This window comes from Lissotriton vulgaris, chromosome 3_1, assembly GCF_964263255.1.
Source record: "Lissotriton vulgaris chromosome 3_1, aLisVul1.2, whole genome shotgun sequence".
In the NCBI taxonomy this organism is placed as follows: Eukaryota; Metazoa; Chordata; class Amphibia; order Caudata; family Salamandridae; genus Lissotriton; species Lissotriton vulgaris.
This window is the reverse complement of record NC_141689.1, coordinates 1,733,480,781-1,733,501,712: the sequence shown is the minus strand read 5'-3', so window position 1 is coordinate 1,733,501,712 and position 20,932 is coordinate 1,733,480,781.

Below are 20,932 nucleotides of genomic sequence, written 5' to 3'. Positions count from 1 at the left end.
CTCCGACGTGACGTAGAGGGCTGGCGTAGACTCCCGCTCTCCCTTCTTGGGCGAGCGGCATTATTTAAAATGATGTCCCTGCCCAGGTTCCTGTATGCTCTACAAAATACTCAAGATCCGGTCCCAGCCAGTTACTTTAGGGAGATCGAGAGCTTGCAACGGGCCTTGCTCTGGGATGGCAGGCCACGCATAGCTATTACGAAGCTTACGCTCCCGTGGTATGACGGGGGTATAGCATTGCCTGACATCCGGAGATATTATTGGGCCTCCCAGTTGGCAGCCCTTAATCACGGCCTCTACGGTCCAGCAGAAAGCCCAGGCTATGCCATGGATCGGTGGCTCCTGGATGACGGGAAATACCAAAGGGCGTTGTACTCGAGATCTCTGGATGGTCGAATGTCGGGGCCAACGAAGACAGCGGTGCACATATGGAGGGCGATCACAAAGTCACAGGGGTGGAAGGATAGGCTCACGATGGCAACCCCTCTCTACAATTCTGAAATACTGGGTAAACTGTGGCACACTAAGGGATTCGACAAGTGGGACATGATAGGCATATCCACGGTGGAAGACATGATTGTGAGAGGGGAGATAAAATCGTTTGCTTTACTACAGATGGAGTTCCAGCTGGGCGGAACGGAATATTTCCGGTACGCCCAGCTGCGTCACGCACTTCTGGCAGTTATGCCGGAGGGCGAGCAAATCCCTGAATATTCCCCCTTGGAAGATAGGGTGCTAGACAGCCATATGCCTGATAGCGCTATTTCCCTAATCTATAAAAAACTGATTAATGTCCGCACTGACCTCCTCCTGGGGGTGAGAGACCAGTGGGTGCGAGACGGGATAGAGCTCGATGACGAAGACTGGCAATGTGCGGTGTCCTCCCCCAAGGAAGTTGCTATTCCTGCCAGGCTGCGGCTGGTACAATTGAAAATTCTACACAGAGTCTATGTTACGGGTCCCAGATTAATACACATGGGTAATTCAGTGGATGGCCTCTGTAGGCGTGGCTGTGGCACTCTAGCCACCTTTATGCACATTATCTGGGAGTGTAGTGCAATAGCCTCCTACTGGAGGCGGATACACATGATTATGAGTGAGGTGACCGGGGTGGAAGTTCAGGCGGAGGCCCGGAGCTGCCTCTTGAATGTCTGGGGCCCAACTGATTATAACAATGCACAAACCCAATGGGTTACCCTGGGAAATATGGTCGCGAAACGGGACATTGCACAGATGTGGGGTGCGGCAACAGCCCCAAAGGTGGTACAGTGGAAGGCCAACATGGATTGGTGTATGTTCCGAGAGAAGACGGTGTATGTGGCCAGGGGTAAACCCAAAAAATGGCAGAAGATATGGGGGGCTTGGAATGAGTATAGGGGTGACATTTGCATACCGCCTGACATCGCCCCACTGGAGGAACATTTGACCCCATAATCTATAACTCCAACACGCGTTCTTGTTGCATAGTCATCCTGTGTTTCCCCTCCCCCTATGGTTCTACATATGAGTACTGTTTTTGACTGTAATTGTGGTTATTGGGCCTAGACGACTCCAAGATCGGGCTCTGTTGCACAACTGTTTCAATTGCCTTACTTCTTAGCACTAGTTCTGGTGCTTTCCTTTCTTGTACTTGTTACTTGTTATAAAAAACAGAAAATTACAACCTTGATACGTTCTGGTAACTTGCTCCTTGTACACTGGCCTTCTGGTTAATGATATGCTGCCTAGCCTCCGGGATGTATGGCTAAATAGCTGTGTGCACTGATTTGAAAATAAAGGTTTTAAAATTTTTTTTTTTTTAAAAGTAAATTTTCTGATTCTAAAAGAATCACCCCATCGAGAAATTGATAACACAATGGGTGAGTGGTCAGATGAAATGTTAGGGTAGATCTGCATTTTTACTTTAGCTAAATGGGGCACTTCTACAAAGAAATAGTCTAACCTTACTTTTTTTTGATGCGGGTAGGAATAAAAAGTGTAACCTGGATCCGTCGAAAACAGGGTACTCCATACATCTGCCAAACCATAATCTTTTAATAAATTAAAAAGGGCCTTGCAGACCTGCGGCTTCCGTCCTTTATAAACCTTTACACCTCCATCAAACTCTTCTTTTACTAAGTTAATATTCATGTCTCCACAAATAATCACAGGGGTGACCCAGGTCGCCAAATTTTGATGCACTTGTTCCAAAACCCCGGGATCATCGATATTAGATCCATAAATATTACATATTGTAAAGTTCCCATAATGTCTCCCACATTCGACCATCGCCCACCTACCCTGTATATCTGCTGCTGTGCGTCGTATCGACACCCAGCTGATCATCTCCCTCACCGAAGCCCCACACAGCAAAAGCCAATCTCCACAGAGGAATGAAGACCGTCGCTGACTGGATGAAGGACAGCAGACTGAAGCTAAATTCAGACAAAATGGAGGTCCTCACCCTCGGACCCACCCCATCAGCCTGGGACGACTCCTGGTGGCCCACATCGCTAGGCACTGCCCCGGAACCCACCAACCACGCACGCAACCTGGGGGTCATCCTCGACTCCGCCCTCTCTATGACGAAGCAAGTCAACGCCGTCTCCGCATACTGCTTCAACACCCTCCGAATGCTCCGCAGGGTCTTCAAATGGATCCCCCCCAACATGAGAAAAACCGTCACCCAGGCCCTCGTCACCAGCAGACTCGACTACGGGTTCACCCTCTACTCAGGAACAACAGCCAAGCTCCCGAGATGACTACAACGAATCCAGAATGCCTCGGCACAACTGATCCTCGACATCCCCCGACGCAGCCACATCACGCCCCATCTGAGAAGCCTACACTGGCTCCCCATCAACAAGAGGATCACCTTCAAACTCCTCATCCACGCACACAAAGCGCTACACAACACCGGACCTACATACCTCAACGACCGACTCAGCTTCCACACCCCCACCCGCAGCCTCCGCTCTGCCGGCTGCCCCCTCGCCTCAGTTCCTCGTATCCGGAAAACCACCGTCAGCGGCAGATCCTTCTCCTACCTGGCCGCCAAGACCTGGAACGCTCTCCCTATCAGCCTACGACAGACCCAGGACCTGCTGGCCTTCAGAAGACTTCTCAAGACCTGGCTCTTCGATCAGTAGCAGCCCCCCGATTAAACCTTTCATCTGCCTCTGCTGCTTTTTAGTCTTCTCTGCATAAGCGGATGGACTTGGGGATTGGTTGATGGTTAAACAGAAGATGAGGTCTCCCTGAAGGAATATGAGGGTGTCTTGGTGGGAGGCCTTGCCTTGTGCTCTCTCTCCATTCCTGTCCAGTATATGAGGTATGGAACCCAGGGTCGGTTACGTTAGAAGGAGGAAAAAAAGGCAAATGAGGACAAAAAAGAAATGATCAAACGTAATACTTTATCATATTAAAAAATATGTTGGACTTAAAGTTCATGATACTATTTACATATTATATTCATCCTACATTACATTCTATTTGTTTTTGGTAGTCAAACTTAGCTCTCAATCGCATTAAAAACTTTACAAAAGCTGACGTAATATTATATCTTCAGTATGAAGACATCTTATCAAGGCTTGTCTGCAAGTTCTTATTCCTCAAACATTAAAATGTCTCCTAAAGATAGATATTCTTTCAAATTTCAGTTTCGGACATACACAAAGAAGGTGTATAATGTTCTCTTCTCTAAGTTTACATAAGCAGGCAGTTGGTTCTTCTGTTCTCAGCCATGGCATTAGGTGACATGAACCTGGAAATTCTCCAAAACAGGCTTTTATAATTATTTGTTTATGCTTCACGGACCAAGGGATTTCAAGATACAGTCGAATTTTCACCTTGGTATACCCATTCATTAGAGGCCATGCATTTTTTATTTTTGCAAAAGTATCTTAATCCAGAAGAAGTGATAAATGTATATGGCCGGGATGCCCGCCACCCCCTCCCAACACCAATTCCCAATGGGAGTAGACAGACACAGGTTTGAACTTTTGGAAGGCGGGGGGGAGTTACCCCCCCCGGCCGTATTTATTAAAATATGAAACAAAATTTAAAACATTAAATAAAAGTTTCATGAATTATGTACAATTTTACATGTATTACATTTCGATGAAGACATGTTCTTTGGCTAACCTTAACAGATCTCTAATACAAAGGTTTCCTAGCCGAGTCTAGCATCCTGAAAATGCATACATTCTAAATTAAAATTGTACATCCTAGCATTAAGGGCCAACGGCAAGGTCTTAACCGGTGTCAGATCCCTACTACCAAAATCCCGCCCTCACGGTGTGAGTGGCGCATGCGCAGAGGACTTTACCCTCATTGCCACCTGTAACTTCCCTTGTCGTGGGGGCCCCCTTTTCACTCGACGCCATCTTAAAGGTCGTCCGAGTTCCCGTGTGAGGTATCTGTAGGAAGGACAGCGTGGACTCCCAACCGCCCCCCCCATCCCACCCTCTCTATCCGCCGTCGCGGATATCCGGCCTCCGGGAAATTTGTAGGAGGGGCATCTAGCCGCCTCCCCCCTGGGAGGGGCCTATGGCCGTCTCCCCCTAGGCGACCAATCCTAGGTGGGTGCCGCCTCCCCGTGGAAGGGGCCAATGGCCGCCTCCCCCCGGGCGCTCCCATCCATTCTGGGTGGCGCCCCCCTCTAGGGACCTTGAAATTACTGCTCACCGATCATGACCTTACCGCCCGACCAAAAAATAAATACGACAGTTGTTTTACCTACTAAGAGAAGAAAAAATTCTGACATAGCCTTGATGAGTCATCAACTTCATTTTCCTGCAAAGGGAAACATTATCCTAAAAGCAGAAGCCACATCATTATATGACACATTCCCTTACTTCTCTACAAAGGAAAAAAGGCCTATACATTTCTATCTAATCAAACTTTATTTAAACAAACATTGCCATAAGGGGCTGGTGGGTGGGTCAAAATTGCCGCTTGTTCCGTCGAGGCCTCACCCGTGAGGAATGCTATGCAACTGAGTTGGTGCAGCCTTCAGAGCACCGGAACAAGAGGACGCTTCTTCGGATTCCCGCTCTATTTATTCATCTGGGGGAGGGCGGGGACCCTCCTCCAGTACGCCTACTGGGCGTGGTCTTCCGTGCGGGTGTCTAGGACAACCCCTCCTTGGCGGGAAAGGGCGCGCCCCAGCTACGCCACTTCGGGCATACCAGCCGAGCCACGCCTCCCGCCCAAAATGGTTTCCCGGGGGGATCGGGGCACCCAACCATACGTTCGGGGGGACCGAGTGGTTGCCCCTTTCCATATGGCCGGGATGCCCGCCACCCCCTCCCAACATCAATTCCCAATGGGAGTAGACAGACACAGGTTTGAACTTTTGGAATGCGGGGGGGAGTTACCCCCCGGACGTATTTATTAAAATATGAAACAAAATTTAAAACATTAAATAAAAGTTTCATGAATTATGTACAATTTTACATTTATTACATTTCGATGAAGACATGTTCTTTGGCTAACCTTAACAGATCTCTAATACAAAGGTTTCCTAGCCGAGTCTAGCATCCTGAAAATGCATACATTCTAAATTAAAATTGTACATCCTAGCATTAAGGGCCAACGGCAAGGTCTTAACCGGTGTCAGATCCCTACTACCAAAATCCCGCCCTCACGGTGTGAGTGGCGCATGCGCAGAGGACTTTACCCTCATTGGCACCTGTAACTTCCCTTGTCATGGGGGCCCCCTTTTCACTCGACGCCATCTTAAAGGTCGTCCGAGTTCCCGTGTAGGATAGACAGCGTGGACTCCCCCCCCCCCCCCATCCCACACTCTCTATTCGCCGTCGCGGATATCCGGCCCCCGGGATATTCGTAGGAGGGGCATCTAGCCGCCTCCCCCCTGGGAGGGGCCTATGGCCGTCTCCCCCTAGGCGACCCATCCTTAGTGGGTGCCGCCTCCCCGTGGAAGGGGCCAATGGCCGCCTCCCCCCGGGCGCTCCCATCCATTCTGGGTGGCGCCCCCCTCTAGGGACCTTGAAATTACTGCTCACCGATCATGACCTTACCGCCACAGGCCGGATAGTTGACCGACTAGCCGGCCCCCCATTCCTCCTAAAGGTCATGCTTCCTCAAACCCCTTAGCCATGCTATGAAGTCTCCTATGAGTAAATCATTTCCCTCCCTGGACAGGTGAACCCCATCATTCAGATACATGTGATCACCCGGAATACACCCGTGAGGAATGCTATGCAACTGCGCTGAGCGAAACAATTTCCCTATTTTATTGTTAACTCTTTTCACAGAGTGGTTCAACGCTGACACTGAAATGCCCCCCCGCCAACACTTCCTGGGGATCATGTGGGACCAGGCAATCGTGCACCCCGGGAGTTTCTTAGCCAACCAGCTAACTGCCGACAGGATGTGTTCTAATAACACTCGTCTTCCCAGCTTCACTAAGTCATTGCCTCCCAGGTGTACTATGACTACAGATGGCGGTGACCTTTGCCGCCCTAAAAGACCCTCAAAGAATGATTGAAATTGGTCAAAACAGAGCCCGCCCTTCCCATGGAAGGTCACTCTGTACCCGTATTCCCCAGATGCGTGAGTCGCGTCACCTGCCTTGAATACGTCCCCGGCGCGCCTCACATATGAGTGGCTCACGACCCATACCACTCTCTCTCCAGTCGGTGATCCTCGACCGCTGGTCTCCTGATGCTGGGTCGACTTCCAATTCCGCCCCGCGTGACAGGCTCGCAAAACTGTAATTCAAACAAAAGACAAGAAGCGTGAGTGCATGTCAATTGATCTTTACAACATGTGCAATCGCACATACCTTTTGAAGCAATTCGAGGACCAACGGCCCAGCTGCTTTACTTCCTCCGCACTCTGACCCCGGGCTGTAGCCTCAGTAGCAGCCCCTATCCTAAATGAGTGGGTCCCAAAATCGCACGGGTCCATGCCCGCGGCGGCGATTGACAGTGCTAACACCCTCTGAAACTGAAATCTCGTCAGTGGGGTGCCATTCTTGTGCCTCAGCAAGCTCCCCCCCCATGTAGCCGTCCTCAATGCCAAGTATTCCTCTACGCATTTTATCGGACAAGTGGGGGACCCTTGTGCGCACTGCACGATAACACTATCACCCAAGGCTCCCTGGTCAGTCTTGGACCTGGCTATCAAGATTACCATCGAATCACCCCTTATTTGGACGTGATCCCTGCCCAGGCCTCCCTCTATATCCTTCTTGTTCCTTGCGGCCAGTTCGCTCACCCGCATAGCCCCATGGAATGTCAAGGCAAAAGCTGCCCGGAACAGAACTGCTTCGTAAAGGGAGGAGCACTTCTCATCTAGCTTCGCTAAAAGTAGAGACAATCTATCTAAACCAATCGGGCGCCTCGTATCCTGCTTGCGACCCTCGAGGCGTTGGGTCTCTTATGCCATGCACCTGTGCCATGAACGAAATGGCCGCTCTATGTCTATTGGCCGTTGCCGCTGATCGGCCTCCTCTGTGCAGCGCAACCAGGAACCCCAGGTAGGAGTCCTCCTGACCCCAGCTCTGTTTCCCTGATGGACCCAAAAATGTGCAGTAGGAACGAAACGCTCCTTCGTATGCCTTCCTTGTTCTGGGCGCTAAGCTGGCTGCCACGAGGTCTTGTAATCCGGGGCACCGATTAGCCATAGTGCTTCGGGGAACGGTGCCGCCACTAGGTCCGCTGTGGGTAAATAGCCCCTGAAAGCCTGCATGTGTGAACGAGAGAGTGCATCAGCTGCATAATTCAGTACGCCTGGCACATGTTTTGCCCTGAACTGTACATTCAATCTCATGCAACGTAATACGATTTCTTTCAATAATCTCAAGATCCACTTGCAGCGGGCTGCTTGCTGGTTAATGCACTCAACCACAGTCATATTATCAGACCAAAACACCACCGAGCGGTCCCTGAAGTCGTCTGGCCATGCCATCAGAGCAACCCAAATGGGGAATAGCTCCAAGAACCCAATGTTACCTGTCAGACTGCTGGAGTGCCACCACGTCGGCCATACTTGCGCCGACCATCGGTTACCAAAAATGGCGCCAAATCCCACGCTCCCAGCTGAGTCAGTCCACAAACCTAGTTCATCCGAAGATGCTGGTGGCTTGTTCCACACAACTCGACCGTTGAAGTCCGCCAGAAATGCCAACCAAATGCGCATATCCTGGCGAACCTCTGCCGACAGTCTCGTACGGTGGTGTCCCTCCTTGAGACCAACCATAGCTTGTGCAATAGAGCGTGAGAAGGGGCGGGCCATTGGTATCACCCTCAAGGCAAAGTTAAGCTGACCCACTGTTTGCTGTAACTAGTGCAGGGTCACTTTCTCCTTGCCCAGGCATTGTGTCAAGGAATCCCTAAACTTGGCCACCTTTTCCATCGGTAAACGGAAACATCCTTCCACAGAATCGAGCTCAATTCCCAGAAACTCCAGTGAAGTAGATGGTCTGACCGTCTTACCTGGTGCCAGTGGGACTCCGAACTCCCGCATGAGGATGCAGAAGTCCCGTAGCGCCTGCGCACATTTCGTATCGCCGGCTGCTCCCAAAAACAAGAAGTCATCCAGATAGTGCATAACATGCCTATGCCCTGTGGCCTCGGTGAATGCCCACTCTAAAAAACAGCTGAACATTTCAAAATAGGCACAAGAAATGGAGCAACCCATAGGCATGCATTTATCCATGTAATAACTCCCCTGAAATGCAAAACCTAGCAAGCGCTGATCTTGCGGGTGTACCGGGAGCAACCGGAATGCCGATTCGATGTCCGATTTCGCCATCAGCGCTCCGGGGCCCAGGTGATTTAACATGGCCACGGCATCATCGAACGATGCGTACCGCACCGAACAAACGTCTGGGTCAATGGCTTCGTTCACCGAAGAACCCCTTGGTGCAGACAAGTTGTGAATGAGTCTAAACTCCCCAGGGTCGTTCTTCGGGACCACCCCTAACGGGGAACACACGAAATCCGCCACCGGCGGGCAATGAAAAGGCCCCGCCACCCGCCCCAAGCTGACTTCTTTGGAAATCTTCTTTGAAGCTATGCTTGGGTTGTGTTGGACAGATAACTGATTTTTACAAAAGGAGTCCCCCCGAAAATCCCCCGCCGGGATGTTAAAGCCATATAGGAATCCATTCCTCAACACCCCGGCGGATATATGATCAGGGTATTTGTTCAACCAAGGAGTCAGAGCCATGATATCGACAGGTGTAGGCAATCGGTTACAAAGTATCACCTCACTCTTGCTTAGACCCCCCTTTTCCTCCCGTTCCGCTGCTTTTAGATCTACAGCTACTCTCCGGGTGTGAGGAGTTCCCACAGCCCGCACACGCATGCCTGAACCTACATGTTCCCTGTGGCCTGTTACAGTTGCCTCTATTGAAGCCCCAACAAACCCCCCGCTTGCCGCCATTCCTGCCGGTCTTGGGCTGATAGTCCCCACCGGCGCCCGCTCGAAAGGGCACCGCAGGCTTTTGGCGAGCTGACCCCGACCCACTCCCGCCCGGCGAGGACGTACCTGCCGCCCCAGGCAAGAGCTGCTTGTGCCATGACACCGAGTCGAGGCAATCCCAGGTCAAAGTAGCATCAAACTCTTTCGCTTTCCGGAATTTCATATCGTAACCTTTCCACTCATCCCCCTCATACATGGTATAAAAATCCATAATCCTATTCTGATAACAGGTCAACTCGGTCATGATTTCAGGCTTTCGTTCCCCCATGACTGCCGTAAATATGGAAAAGGCCTTTACCCAATTTGCTACCGTCTCATCGACCCTAAATTCCGCCATCTTGGCCCGCCATACACTGGGGTGCCATAAATCTTTCTGGGATTTTGCATATTCCATCTCGCGATGGTCAGTCAACAATGAAAACATATTCACATATTTCTCCCCCCATATCAGTTCTTTTGTGGCCGTAGGGATGTGCTGTGCCACCCTTTCGCGCCTTGAAGGTAATGAACCCTCCCCTGTCATTGGCAATGTGGCCGTAGGGATGTGCTGTGCCACCCTTTCGCGCCTTGAAGGTAATGAACCCTCCCCTGTCATTGGCAATGTGTGCTTACCAGGTTCGACCGTCGTGTCTGCCGCCTTATCCCGGCTAACCGCAGGTCCTCCCGGCGCCACCTGTGGGGGAACAAGAGGAACATTCGCCGTCGCGGCCTCTCTCGACTGCCGCAACTGCTCGATTATTAGTCTAGCCTCCTCGGCCGGGTCCCCCGCGGCCACTGCCCCCCCCGCTTTCTTCTTGAGCCATGGCAACACCGCCGCTAACTGGATGGCCAATTCGGGGGGCATCTCCTCATTGTTAACAGGAGTAATTACAACCGGGATCGGTAAACCTATATCTGGGTTTGGTACCGGGCTGTCCGCCGGTGTGATGGGGGCGACTGGGGGTACCTCAGGAACCGGATCCTCCCCAGAAACCGCCCTCCTCTTAACACGCTTCCCCCTACCCTCAGGGACGACTCCCGGCAAGGCCGGGCCTATTACCTTCTTAGGACGGCCTGAGTTGTTCTGGGCCGCTAACTGTTTCTTCACATCGGCCAAACCTCGACTGATCGAGTCAACTTTTCCAAGTTTTCGGTCCATAATCGCCATTCGATTCGACAAGGTGTGCAGTACCTTCTCCAACTCGGAGCTCTTTCCTGCTTTCTTGCCGGCCATAGCTTCGTGTATTCTGCACTGGTTGATCAACGAGGACTGGATCTTCCGTACTCCAAAGAACTGAAAGAGAAAGAACAAGATTACAAGTTCTCAAAATTGCTGCTTGTTCCGTCGAGGGCTCACGAGCAACCAGTTGGTGCAGCCTTCAGAGCACAGGAACAAGAGGACGCTTCTTCGGATTCCCGCTCTATTTATTCATCTGCGGGAGGGCGGGGACCATCCTCCAGTACGCCTACTGGGCGTGGTCTTCTTTGCCGGTGTCTAGGACAACCCCTCCTAGGCGGGTAAGGGCGCGCCCCGCATACGCCACTTTGGGCATACCAGCCGAGCCACGCCTCCCGCCCAAAATGGTTTCCCGGGGGGATCGGGGCACCCAACCATACGTTCGGGGGGACCGAGTGGTCGCCCCTTTCCATTATTGATGGCTTTTTAAAATGAATTTATGGTTATTGCTATTTGCCAGATCGAGTTCGCTGAGTATTCATCTAATGAAGCATGTAGATATTTCCACGCCTGGGCTTTCCAGTTTGCGTTTATTTCCTGCCACAGTAGTTTAGACATTTGATTTACAGTATCCATTTTTATCCTTTTCCCCACTTTTATAAATTGGCCTTTTCGTGCGAGTAGCTCATTAGTTAACCCAAATTCCATTCGTATCTGTGCAGGCGATGCATTATGTGGCAATAAAAAGAGGGCTTTAAAGAGTTTTGTAGCAGCATTATTAATTGTAACTGAATCTTTTCAACACAATACTTTGCTTCCATATGTTAAGGTTGGCAAACGTTTTGCTGATATTACTTTTAGAAATGGTCGATAGCTTATTCCTCCTATGGATTTCTGTAAGGTTCTAAAAGCCGATAACAATATATTTGCTTTCCGTTGCATATTGATTTTATGTGGCTGAAATGTTCCTTGGTCATCAAATAATACTCCCAAGTATCTATATGTTCTTACTTGTTCTAGTTGCGAATTGTCCAGAATCCATTTATACTTATTTTTTGTACTAGAATGTTTTGTTAACCTCCATGATTTTTGTCTTTTTGTTTCATTGATAAACATTCCGTTTTCTTTAGAGTATCTTGATATCCTGTTTATCAGCCGCTGCAGTGTGACCTTTGTTTGGCTAAGTAAGATAAAATCATCTGCGCATAGCAGGTTTGATATCAGAGTATTAGCTAATTTGGATGGAAAGGTGTTCACCTTGTCCAATGTTTTAGTTAGATCTGCTAAAAACAAATTAGAAAGTATTGGGGCCAGTACACACCCTTGCTTCAAGCCTGAGACAGTTGGAATTTCTATTGTTACAGACGATCCATCTCCCATCCGAACTCTGACCCAGGTGTCAGAGTAGAGAAGTTGAATTGATGTTTAAAAGGAGAGAGGTATACCTTGTTCCACAAGAGCTGACTTAAAATCCACAAAGAGCAAATACTGTTGTTGTTTCTTTGTGATATATTTATTCATTAACACGGATATCACAAGGATGTTTGTTGTAGTGTAAAGCCTTGTACAAATACTGTTTGATTTGGGGGATTATCTGTTTATCCTTTACCCATCTGTTAAATTTGATAATAATAAACCTGTAAATAGTTTAGCATCCATATCCTGAAGCGTAATAAGTCGTTATTTTTCCAGCTGGTCCAGTCTCCTTTTTCATTTATTGGAGCTATCAATGAGCCCTTCCAGGTTTATGGTATCGTCCATGACCTAACAATGTCCTTAAATACTTTTGTCAAGAATCCTGACCATAGACTGGGATCATCCTTAAAGAGTGCAAAAAGTACACCGTTTGGGCCAGGTGCACCATTTTTTTGTTTCAAATTAATTTACATGAGTGTTTGTTATAATAATTTCTTGATTAAAGTCATTCCTTTTTACCAGTCATATTCACACTAACATTCAGCTGGTTTGTTTCCCCACCAGAATTTAGATGTGTTGACCGGAATCTGATCCAATCTTTCTCATTTAAAGAAGATGTTACAGCTGTTTTATTAGGTCGTGCTAAACCATTTATCCATTTCCAGAATTCCGTAGAGTTTGATTGATTGCTGCAAAAGAGTGCTTTGGTCCAGAGGTCATGTTTTTCTCGATTCCTTTCATCCCACAATAACTTCTGCAGGTTCAAGTTAACGCTTTTTAAGTTAGAACACAAATCCAAATCCTTAGGATGCTTTTTTATCTGTCTCCTAAGACGGTTACGCATTCTTTTCATAATCCTCATTGGTAATGATAAAGAAATGTTATTCCTTTTACTAGTTGTATCTTTTGTTTTTTCTTATGGTAAGGTTTTATCTCATAGGTTTTGACTAGTTTTTGAATAAAATCCATCCATTATTCCTTTGCAGATAAAGTTTTATCTTCAAAACAAGCTCTTACCAAGTCATAAGCCACCTTGTTAGTATCTTCTTTAGTGTGATAGTTCCAGATTAGTTTCCTATAATTTACTGTGCCCGTCTGACCAGGTAAGGTTTCATATGCAATATGCTTATTAACATATACATTTGTAAAAAGTATCTGCTGACTATGGTCACTCTCAGACACTTTTCCAATGGAAAAAGAAGTGACATTGTAAAAGATATTCAAAGATACTATTGTGTAATCGATTCTTTATTTGTGATTTTGTGATTGAAATGTCCATGCTGGTGGTGAGTCTCGGGGGAGCCTCCCATTTAAAATTCTTAATCCCATCGCTTCTAAATCTTTAACTAAGTTCATACGAAGAGATGACCCATGAGATGACCCAAATCCATGAGATGACCCAAATCTGCGACGGGCCTACACAAATTAAGGGAGAGACTCTGTACCTTATCAGCTCTAAGTTGGACACCATCTCTTTAGAGTCTATTACCCCTTGTGATTGGTCAGACCAATATTGCATCAACTTAGAGGAAATCCTTAGGAATGGCCAACTGAAGAAAATCAAACAGTGGAAAAGGAATCCTGGTAAAATAAACCATAATTATCTAACCACGCTATGCAACAACACCTTGATCCCAAAGGCCAACATGGAGGATGTCACTGACCTAACTGACTATTACAATACTTCAATACAAGAAGTCATGGACGCTATTGCTCCCCTACAACAGAAAAGCATCTCCACTAAAATCTCAAAACCTTGGTTCAATGACAACCTGAACACAGAAACACGCTACCTAAAATGGCAGAAAGAGCTTGGAAAGACTCCCTCTCAATGGAATCACTAAAACGCTTAAGAGCAATAAGGAACACATACAATCGTAGAACTCTTTACCGCCGGACCTTTGCCTAATCTCCTCCACCTACGCCTTCAAAAGAGAAGCCAAATCATATCTACTGACTAAGTTCTTACCCTAATTCGACATTTCAATGACACTGAATTGATTCAGATAGCAAACTTATGTATTCTATCCTGTCTTGGAAGTGCTTTATTTTACTCTAATCACTGTTAGCCTATTCTTAACTGTTGATTTTTCTATATAACGCATATGTTTGCCTGTTCATCAGACCAAGTGCTAATTGTATTATCCCCATGTAGAGCTCTCTGATAACCTCGAGGGTCACGTCCGCGCTATACAAAACTTTCTGAAAAAAAAAGAAAAATACCCAATTGGCTTTGGATGGAATTGACTACAAAGATAATCCTGTTGTTTGATTATTTCATCTCTCAAATAGGGCACAAGCAAGTTTAAGTTGAAATCCTCTGAGATAATATATTCTGTGAATGGATCCTCCATCATTTTGATTTGTTGGTAAGGTAACAAGGGTGGTGCTCATATTAGTTCTTGCGCTTACTGTAGGATGTATGTATACATTTATTATTAACAAGATTTTTTATTGTTTATTTTCCTTATACTGTAACTTTACTATTGGTAAGTTTGGATTATTCATAGAAACTTGTTCATGGTCCACTCGCAAATCTATGGGAATAAATGTGGCTAGGTCCCCACTGGGCCCCACTGGACCTGGCTCAAAATATCCTTTGTGTCCCAGCTTTACGGGGTTAATAGACTAATTTTCCTGTAAGAGAATAGCCTGATGGTAGTTAGTCATTGAGTTTAAGTGAGCATTGTTGATTATTTTAAATTATCCATTAATACTCCATGAACATAATTTTAATGTTTCACTATCTTTGTCTATTTTGCCTGTTGACTTTCTTGTTTTATTCTGTCATTGCGTATTTGTCCCATGAAGAGACAAACTAATCCATTTTTCATTTAATCTAGTTGACTTTTCTATTTTAATTGGATTATATGTAAAATCGAGTGATATATCTGTTTTTCCAATAGGATTTCTTAACACTGAAAAAACCTGATAACTTGTTTTATTTTGTTGGTGGTGATTTGGGGATATATATAAAGCAAATGGTTTTGGATATGCTGTTGCCTTTGGCCTACTAATTCTTATTCCCCAACTGAGAAAGACTTCCTATGCATTTATTATTAGTTCAGTTACAAGAATGGAATCCAAAGTTATTAGTGTCATTTCTTGGCTGCTGTCTGTGTTTGAAAAGAATTCAATAGATTCCATGTTTTTACTCGAACCTTTTTCTAATAATTGAACAGATTTAGGGAGGTGGAGGATAGTTCCTCTGTTTAATATATCATGGCTGCCTCTAGAGCAATATTCAGGTGTAAAGATCAGTTGTCAGAATCATGAGCGATATTTATAAACAACGAATATAATGTTTTTCAAAATTCATAAAGCAAGTATGGAAGCAAAAGTCCAAATTCTCATCCAATAAGTTTTTCAGACTCTGTCTGAAAAACTTATTGGATGAGAATTTGGACTTTTGCTTCCATACTTGCTTTATGAATTTTGAAAAACATTATATTCGTTGTTTATAAATATCGCTCATGATTCTGATTGCTCGGCAGGAGTATTTATAAGTTTCAAATCTTGGACGTGTCCATGATGTTTAAGGGGGTTAGGTAACCTCCCTTTCCAGCCTAGCAGCAATTTACTTAGATACATTAAATTTTCACTTTGTAGCCATACTCTCAGCTGTGCGCCCTATTTCCCTGTTACCTAACTAGTTTGTTCATAAAGATCAGTTGTGGTTTATCAGACATTGACGTTTTTTTTGTTTCCCAAGCATATAATGGGTACGAGATCATAATTTATAGGCTGCTGAGACTCCTTAATATGTCCCATTATGTCTTCTTGGGTCATATTTATTTGTCTTTGGTGGTATTTGGGGAGTTTGTTGCACAGGTTGTTTTGCGTTTTGATAAGGCTGGATTGATCTTTGTATTGTGGAGGTTAATTGTCCTTCCATACCCTCATTCCTTGGTACCTTAGCTTTTCCAATTATAGGTAGGGTCTTTGCTATTTCCATCTTTTCCCATATTCTTTGGTTTGAATTTTGTTGGGTCTGTGTTGTTCTTTGGATTGTAGGTGACATAAGTCTTTCTTCCTCATTATTCCATTCCTCTTTGACCATTACATTTGAAGTGGGGATCTTTAGTTTTGCCTTTTTTTCCAACTGTACCTGTATTGTTCTTTGTATTGTTTGTAGGGAATATCTTTCTGCTTTCGCTTTCTCATTCCACACCTCCTTAACTTTTACATTAGTAGAATTGATTTTTAATTCCTCTGTTTTTTCCATTAGAACGTTTTTTTCTGTCTGTTAAAGTCTTCTCCGTTACTCCATGATTTCCAGACAACCCCCTATCTATCCCATCTATCTCCAGCTCATTAGAATTTCCTCCACTAGTGGTTGGTATACTGTGTATATCATTTTGCATTTGTGTGTCATTTCTTTGTTCCTTGGGATTGTTTTCCCTATTCCCTTTGTGGAATAAGGCAAAGTACCTAATACTTTTTCCATTGGTTAAAGAGGTCTGGTCCCCATGTAGTTATTTATCTTGGGATTCCATAATGTCTTCATTTTGTTTTATGTCATCATCCCCCAATGCATTAGGCTGACTTTCTTGACCTTGTACTGAAATTGCTAAACTACGTTTGGCCTTAGTCCTTGCTTTAAGCAGTTTTTTCTTATGTTTCTTTGACAAACAGAACATTGGAGATACCGCTTCCTTCAACTCGCCATTATTGGTGGTTTTGTCTATAATAAGACCCACTGAATCTTTTACATCATTAGTTATTGTTCCATCTTGTTGTTGGTTCTGGTCTACTATCGTTATTCTGTTATCCGTGGTAGCCATTATTGAACTACATTTAGCCTTATTTATTGCTTTGCACGATTTTCTCTTGATTTTCTTTGTCAAAATGAACAATGGAGATTCAATTTCATTAACCTCCTGCTCTTTGGTGGTTTCTTCTATACATAAGTCAACCAATTTTTTTGCATCATTAGACATCATTCTTTCTTGTTGTTGGTTATGGCCTGCTAACATTGTTAAATTATCCGTGTTAGCTGTTTCCCTTGTAGCAGTTTGTTGGTCAGCATCGCATTGCTGTTTTGCCTCATTATTTGGGCAGATGTTGTACATTTTTCTATTTTTCCCTTGTTCCTTGTGTCTTCCATTTTGCAGACTTAATTTTACATCTTCAAGTATTGTGGTCATTGCATTTGGTATTGTGAATAATTTGCTTATTATTGGGGCACATGTACAATCAATGTATGTGGCAGAAGCCTGCAATTGTGCTCTTTTTATCAGGCTATTCAGCTTGGCATATTTTTGTTCTATGCCAGCTACCGCGTTTGCTATCACGTTGAGTAAATCAATTTGAATCTCCATTTTATTTGATTGAAATGACAGAGCTTTAGTGTTAGTATGGATGTACAGTAGAAAATGTCCCATACTGACCCTAGACCCTGAGTGCTTGTAGATGTAAAATTCTGTTTTTGTTGGCAATCATATTCAAATTGGGTTAGATTATGTGTATCACCTTGAGGGTTTGCTTGGTTTTCCTGTATTTTTTTCATAGTGTAGTCAGATTTATTGTTGTTAAAAGTAATCCTGTTTCTCGGAGTACTACAGAGCTGTATATCATAATTTTTTTGTTCCTAATTCTCTTTTATTTCCTCTATAACCAGCAGGCTTGTCCGTATTATGATAATAGAGTATACTAGTCTCCTTATCTGGTCTTTTTTCCGGAACAATACCTCCAACTATACCCCCAATTGCATTGCACTGGGTAGTTTTACAGCTACTATTGATTCTTGAGTCACCTGTTTGACCAAATGCAGTGGTAAGTTAGACTCAGTGCTAATTTCACAGTTGTTCTTCTTAATTACTACTTTTACCACCTGGGATGGTGGGGCCCTGGCAGTCCACATATGATGAGAGTTTTCTAGTGCATCCATATTGCTCTTTTCCCCTTGCATTGTACGTACTATGCTAAGCATTTCAAGATCTGTGAAATGTCCCTCTGTTAAATCTGAATTTTCAGTTTCTAAAGGATGCGTACACTTTTTCAGCCTTTGTGCATCTAGAGCTTGACCCACAACGTGTACATTGTTATGTGGTTTCATCGGAATTTGAATGTCGGCTGCTTTAGATACTGTTTGCATTGTCATGATAGCCTCAAGTGGATCCTTCATAAAATCAAATTTGTATAGAATTTTCATGGACTTTTCAAACAATCGTGGAATAGGTGAAAATAAAGATTGATTCCCTTCTGCAGCAATTGCTTTAATTTTTTGGGGTGCTTAAGACGTCTGCACTTTCCTTATTCTTCTTGTCGGAGGACAAGAGGCTCTTTCTTTACCTGAGTGCATACTGTCACTGCCTCTACTCGGCTTCACTGTTTTTATACTATTAAGTTATTATATTATTATATTATTATGATGTGGCTCACTGAGTCATTTTGATCTTTCAGACCTTAAGTTTATTCAGTGATTATCCAGGCCAGATAGCCAGATAATGATGTGTAGGGTGTAAGGGCTTTTCTCTTTCAAATTTTCTGCACAACTCTCACCTTACACCTTACCCCCTACATACAAGGTAGTCGTCCACTTGAGTCCCGGACCCAGGCCAGGATACAGGACCGCAGCAGCAGTGATACTGCACCTGGCAGCAGGCAATGGAACTAAGAAAAAAGTAATTTGTTATCGCCCATTTATTAGAACTACTCGATCCACTGGGGCAAAGACACTAAGTAGTTGTCAGTAGTTGTCGTTTTTGAAAACGAGATGTAGGGGAGCAAGGGCAGCACTGGTTACCAGCTGTGAGAGCAGGTGGAAGTCGCAGACTACACCCGGTTGGGCCGGGCCGTCTCTGCGACACCGGAGGCTAGTACTGTGATCAGCTGAAATCAAATTCCATGCCTGCTCAATCTGCAAGCCCGCTTTGTTACTTCCTTCATTTTACCTCCAGTTCACAGTCCTCCTCTTCACGACCACCCTAACCTTCCCTTACATTAAGACAAGGGAGTACTGGGGGGATACTCCTAATGACACTGTTGTTTTGCCGCACGCAATACACAGTTGCCCAAACACAGTCCGCAAACACAAGCCAGCCGCAGACTCCCAGCTCTCTCCAAACACTGCTGGCATGGCCCCAACTCTGCCCGCTCTTCACCTCCGCTCTCTACCTCTCTCAACCCAAGGGCAACTTTTGGATGGCAGACTTGTGGGGGGAGCAAGAGGCGAGAGATGGGGCCAGCATATTCCACAACATGGCAGCAGCATCATTCTCAGCGGTGTTCACAGCCCTCACACACAGACGGCTGATTGGCTGATTGTAAGACCTGGAATGGAGTCGAACCAACCACAAACTTTCATAGTAGCTTTCGGCATCCCCTCGTGCCACATCCTAGGCAGCCACATATAATAGGGAGTTTGGGCGTACCTAGATGGGTCTACTTACACTTGAATAGGTTATGTCCAGCCTCCACAAAAAAGGTTGCATACCCAATATAGGTAGTATGGAGCCAGGGAAGGGTATTATGCCTGTTACACATTTCAATCCCTGGGTGCCTTATATTGCTTTTTCCCATCTCATTAGCACATAGTAATAGTTTTGACCTCTAGGCCTCCAGCCACTTCATTGCACTATTATGCAAAAGTCATGCTTTTGAGGGACTTGAGAACGCCAAAATACCCAGTTGATGCTCATTTACACTTGTGCCCTGGTCAGACCTAAAACTACATTTGCAAATGGAGCATAAGCCGAACTCCAGCGATATTTGCATTTGCATTATCAGTGACCTTCTTGGGCACCATCCTATAAATACTGTGCCCTACACGTGTAACCTCGCTTGGTTTCAAGAGCTCCTTGAAAGAAGGTTGCTTTGTCCTGGAGGTCCAGCTTACCTGAGTCTTCATTTCTGGAGATACCTCTGGAATCCTGAGATCCTCTCTGCACCACATCTTGTAAGTATCTTGTCCGCTAGCACGCCCGATCTTTCAAAAGAAAACAAAAGACAAAGAAAAGTTAAAGTCATTATCAATGAACTACAGCAGCACATTTATACAGGTGAATGCACTGTACCTTAGAAAACTTAAAGGCCAGATAGCAAATGATTCCACCAACTCTGACAGTTACTGGTGCAATGAGCTATAGACCCCCCGTTTCAAGAAAATGTTGGTTATAAACACAAATCTTTAGTCAAGAGAAGTGCAGCCTTTTCGAAATCACCTTTACATTGAATTTATCCCCTAAATATTCTTTTGGATAAGAGCTCTATTAGGCTTCCTATGGCGTAATAGGAATAAAAGATCATTGACAAGGGGTGCATTTTGTATTTTGATTGATAATTGATGGCTGAGGAATGGAAGGAAAACTGAGGCAATTTCTTTTTTGAATAATAATGGTTGTTCTTGTTTGTATTCCTAAGAATTGTCTTGACAATTAGGAAGCAAGTCCCTTGATGCAGTCCAGTCCAATAGGTAGCTCAGCTCATCAAGACAGCAAAGAAACAATATCACCACCTTTCTCTCGTCTCTCTCATCCCATCCTCTTTGTCCCCCGGGTACCAACCGCTAGCACCCATAATAGTTTGTATACTGAGGGCTGGTTATAGAGGGGGTAACTATCTTGACCCAAGCAGACCCAAGGCTTTCAGATGAGTGGAGTCTTGTCACAGGGAATGCAAGAAGCCTGTGGACTTCAAAGGGAAACCTCCAGCAGCTTCCCCCACTTCAAAGACATAACTGTGTATAAATATTGGACCAAAGAGACAATTTCTGCTGTACACATCAATAACTGTGGATAATCTGTTAGAAAGAAGGACTGCTGTGCTGCTGAAAAGACTGACACTCTTTTGGACTGTTGATCTGAAGGACTGCTGTCCTGCTTGGCTGACCTTCTTCCCTCTTTCCTGGGTGAAAGAACTGCACCTGCGTATATTGAACCAAGGAATCCAAAGTGACTCCAAGGGCTAGTTGACTGGCTTCCTGAC